The 5,065-nt window shown below is 40.8% G+C and overlaps 1 pseudogene across 1 annotated transcript; it reads left to right on the top strand.

Moving 5' to 3' along the window:
- The first annotated feature begins 1,702 nt into the window (after positions 1–1,702).
- Positions 1,703–3,852, top strand: LOC148109049 (cytochrome b-c1 complex subunit 7 pseudogene; annotated as a pseudogene). Its single transcript, XR_015726459.1, has 3 exons — positions 1,703–1,820; positions 2,761–2,852; positions 2,940–3,852. The product of XR_015726459.1 is annotated as a cytochrome b-c1 complex subunit 7 pseudogene (transcript).
- The last annotated feature ends 1,213 nt before the right edge of the window (positions 3,853–5,065 follow it).

The raw sequence follows: 5,065 nt of genomic DNA, 5'->3' as shown, positions 1-5,065 counted from the left end.
ATAATAGCAATAATGTGAAATGCAGACGTTTCTAGCACTATAAAAAGTAACTCTAATAATGTATAGTTATAAAAACAGAGTGTTATAGCAAAAGCCAAGCAAAAGTCACACAAAATTGAGAGCCAATTTTATCTACATAATCTATTACCTAACAGGGCAGAACACTATTATTCTAACACTGCTTTGAATATCACGGAATACATTAGCTGAAATGAGAGTTTCCAGAAAGGAGAGGTGGGGGCTTAAATTGTGAATAATTTTTTGTAGCAAGTGGTGAAAGGAAAAAAAAACATAAATAGCAAATAAACCCCTATGTCTTCACAGAATTATGAAGCCACATGGACTATAGCTCCTATTCTTGGGTTTTCTATTATAAACCTCTCCAATTTGGCAGAGCAGGAATTCTTCTTTAAAGATAGGTTTTTCTTAGGCTGGATTGTAGCATATCTATGAAGTCTGTTGATTTATTGGCTAGCTGTGGCATTATTAAAGCCAGGACACCAAAATGTCCTTGCAAGTTAGGCAGACAAACACATCACCTAACCTTCCATTTCATATCTATGACTTGAAATTTTCTTTCTCTCAAATTCTTCTACAATCCTATATTCTAGGTTTATGCAATTTTGTATAAAATTAATCCCCACAACCACAAAGGGCAAGAAAATAACATAGGCTTATGAGAAATGTCTACGTAGTCACTCTTTGTAGAAATTCTCTAGTTGAAAATTTTAAGTGAGGAGCATCTTACGAATCAAAGAAAAGTAAAATTTGTCTTTCAGAATAAAATTCCGAAAACAATTTTCAAGAGGACATATTAATCTCTCTGGAAACAATATTTTAAAGAATCAATGTTCCTTCCGCCTTGAGAGTTGTACATGACTGGTGGATACTTTCAACTGAACTTCTAAATCCTAAACAACTATGAGAAAAATTTTTTTTATAACTAAGGGTAACAAAAACAAAACCTTGATTTTTATGTAGCATCTGAAACTGTATTTTCTCATGTCACCATCACCAGAACTTCCAGGGGCTCTTTTTCAGCAAAAAAATGATAGCATCATTCATCAGTCACGGAGATACATTCTAATAAATGTCCCACTGACCTTTCTCTATTTGTAGCTTTGTGTGATTGGAGTACCAATGTCCTCTAGCACCTGGGAGGTAGGGAATTAAAAGCATACAGCATCCACATTACTTTCTACTATACAGTCACACTTAACTCAGCAACAAAATGTAGGGGTTTTGAGTATATCACCCCTAAATATGCTGCGTTGGCATATGGATTACTTTGAGTGAGTTAAAGGCAAATTTAAAAAGGCAGATGCAAGAAGGGACCTCTGACCTTCCTTTTTCTTCTGGAAGGCAGGAGATAAAACTCTCATGAAAGGTGCCTTCCCTGTACCAGGAGGAAGGAAGACATTCTCGTCACCAGAGAAGGGGACCGAAGGCTGAGAGAAATCTGTACAAACTTGTTAAACTGATCCTCATCTCTCTAGTCACTTTTCCACAATTAACTGCCCTAGCCTAGACCCCTTTGTTTTGTCACGTTCTCATAATTTACTACCCTTTATCCAACCTAGCACATAGCATTCAACTCTAGCGACTTCTTTGGGTCTTCATCTTCCAGTGAAGATGCCCACATATGTGTAAAAATAAAGTATACAGTCTTTTTATGAAACGTGTCTTTCTTTCCTTCAGGTTTTGCTCAAAGCCGTAAGAGGTAACTTAGCCTTTCAAGGATTACAGTGACGGCTGCCAAGATAAGCTATTATTTCCCAGCTGGGAGAAGTGGCTGCAGTGACAGTCAGACCAGGTATGCGGTAAGTGAAGAGGTTTTTCCCCTATTTATTTGTTTGGCTCCATGCCTGTGTACTTCGTAGCATCTGGGCTATGGTTGGGCTGTTTCTTTCTGTCCTCTATGGCCCCACATTTTACATTTTTATACCTCCCCACACAAGTGGGGGAGGGGGGAAGCAAAGTGTTTCCATAGGAATAAATGAGATACATCTCCCTTCAGGTCTGAGCAGCTTAGCAGCTGCAATGCCCAAAGCCTTGCTTCAGTTTTGGTAACTAATTCTGCTTTTTCCTCCTGTCTATACAAGACAGCAATAAACTAAGTAATTTCTACTGTTTTGGGTCTACCCAAAGCCCACCTTTAGGAATTCCTGCTTTTTCTCATTTAGCCTGGAGGAGAGAGGAGCAACCGAGACTTCTAACCTTGTCTACCTACTCACAGTCTAATTTGGGGAATTCCTGGACCTTTTCTTCCCTTGCCTGGGAGAGAGAACAAAAACCAAAAGCACCATTTGGGTGGCTTGCTCCAATCCTACCTCCCGGTCCTCAGCCAACAAAGGTCTTCCCACCCTTTCAATATGGCAGCTACTAGTTTCTCTTGACATCTGTCAGATCCTGTTAGTCAGCCTATGAGGTTCTCCTGTGTCTCTTCCAGCTAATCAGGTTTTAAACAGGATCCCATCCTTGTCATCAAAATTGATACATTTTTACTATTTATATTTCTTCATAGTTACCCTGAGAGAAACCCTGACCTTGCTGGAGTAGAGATCATTGTTATTATTTCCCCATGATGACATCACCAGTTTCCCAGAGGTGACCTCTAACAGCCACATGGCTCGGACTCCAGGTCCAGGAGTTGTACCACAGGAGAAGAACCCTGAGATTAGGAATTGGGGTTTTATGTAGGAACAGGATACCTCTCCCCACCTCCCCTCCTGAGAAAAAAGAGAAACCTCTGCCCCGCAGGCTTTCACAGTCCTTTGGAATGTAAATGACTTATCTGAAGAAGAGAGGAGGAGTCTGCAGGACAGGACACACAGCGTTTGGCTCTGGAAGAGGTAAGTGTTACTACCCTTTGAAGGAGAGCAGATGGTTCAAGGTCTGTCGAATACCCTTTAACTTCCAAGGCTTGTCCTTTAACCCAGGTGCAGGTAATGTTTCCTCAGAAAGTCCTAACTGTGCAGAACCATGAACATACCCACTTCTTGATACACATCAGTGGTTGCCTGTGGCTGAATGTTGGAGCGGGATTGACAGCGAGTAGGTAGGAGGGAATCTTCTGGGGTGAGGGAAGTATTTTAAAACTGAAATGTGGGGTCTCGGGATCAAAATGGCGAACAGGCCTGCTGTTGCAGCATCAAGCCGGTGGCTGGAGGGTATTCAGAAGTGGTATCACAGGGCCACAGGGTTCAGTAAACTGGAGTTAATGCGCGATGATACAGTATATGGGAAGGATGATGTGAAAGAGGCCGTGAGGCTTCCTGAGAACCTGTATAACACAGGGTGTTTCACACTGAGAGAGCGCAGGATCTGACCAGGAGGCAGCGGATCTTGCCGAATGAGCAGTGGACAGAATAGGAGGAGAGTAAATTCTACCTTGAGCTACTGGAAAGAAGTTATTTTGGAAAGAAAAGGGAGAAGAATGGGCAAAGAAGTAATCACGGAGTTGAAATCTGTGGTTGCAGCTGCCCTCAAATATTTTTAAGAAGTTTAATAAATCTGAAGTGTACAATTGAGAACTATTTGTACTACTTTAAATAAATGTCTATTATAATTTTTTTAAATTAAATTTTAAAAAAATTTAATAAAAAAATTGAATTGCGGGGATGATTTTGCAATTGCATAATGTCCTAAATATCACTGAACTGTACACTTGAGATAGGAAACTGAAGGGACCCCATGAAGTACTGCTTTTTTGCTGCCTCTCTTCTTGCAATGACCCACACCTCTGCCTTACACATGCCTCAGTGTATGTCCTCCTTGTGAAGGTCAAGGAGTACTGATTTCTTTGGAGTCTTCCAGCACAATAGATAACATTTAAGGAGTAACTGGGCGAGGTCGTTTTTCAAGACCGCTGACTCCAGACACCTTGATGCCGAGACTCCTGGCTCCAGGGCCTAAGTGACCTATGGAGGGCACTTGAGCGCTGGTCCTTGTTTTGATCTATTCCTGGATGCTTGGAAGAACCACGTATACCAGACCACCATCCTCAATAAAACCTCTAGAGACGAAGCAAAGACCACAGTCTCTCTCTTTCCTTTCCAATTCTCAGGATGCTCTGTGATCTGCACTCTCTCTATATCTTCAAAGAACTCTGCTCTCACTTCCTCTTGGCTCCCGATTGATTTCTATCCTTCAAGAAGCCAAGGACCCTCTTGGCTGGTCCTATGGGACCCCCTCTGGGTCCTTGGACCTGACCTGCCTACATCACACTTACAATGGGCAAATTGTGTGGTATGTAAATTATTCCTCAATAAAGCTATTACATATAAGCCATAGATTAGAAGGTTTATTTATAACAAATACAACTTAACAAAAGATCAGTTTCCAGATTATATAAAGAACTTCTACAAATCAATAAGAAAAAAAAATAAAGGATACTCACAAAAGATGACACACCCAATGGCCAATAAATATTTGAAAATATGCTCAAAATCGTTAGGCAGTAGAGAAATGCAAATTAAAGTCATAATGCTATACCATTACACACCCACCAGAAAGGCTAAAATGAAAAAGACAAAACCAAGTGTTGACAAATATCTTGAACAACTGGGTGAGTGTGTTCATGGGAGTGTAAATTGGTGCAACTGTGTTAGAAGCTTTGGTCTAACAATGAAAGTTGACCATATATATCCTTATGACCCAGAAATCTCACTCCTGGGTATATACCTGAGACAAGTGATTATATATAGTCACCAAAAGTCATTCAAAGGGATATAGCGTGATTCATAGTAGGTCAACACTGAAAAACACCCCAAATACCCACCCATCAACAGTAGAATGAAAAATGATGGTATACTCACAAAAAGAAAACACTTCTGTTCTGCTCTCACCAACACTTCTGACACCACATATGTGGGATTTTCCACACCAAGCAGTACCCCAATTCTTGGTGGACACCAACTGGATATTGTACAATTTAACTTAATTCTGACACAAACTGCCTGGAGTTAACACAGATCCCACAGGTTAAGGGTTCAGTCCCACAAGACTGCCCTTCTCCCACTCCTGACTCCAGTCAGACATCTAGGCCTCCCATACTTCTTACTGG

The sequence above is a fragment of the Ursus americanus genome, chromosome 13 (assembly GCF_024610735.1).
Source record: "Ursus americanus isolate L20-20 chromosome 13, mUrsAme1.1.p, whole genome shotgun sequence".
NCBI classification, from domain to species: Eukaryota; Metazoa; Chordata; class Mammalia; order Carnivora; family Ursidae; genus Ursus; species Ursus americanus.
The sequence above is the reverse complement of the archived record's forward strand: the minus strand, read 5'-3'. Positions and strand labels throughout refer to the sequence as shown.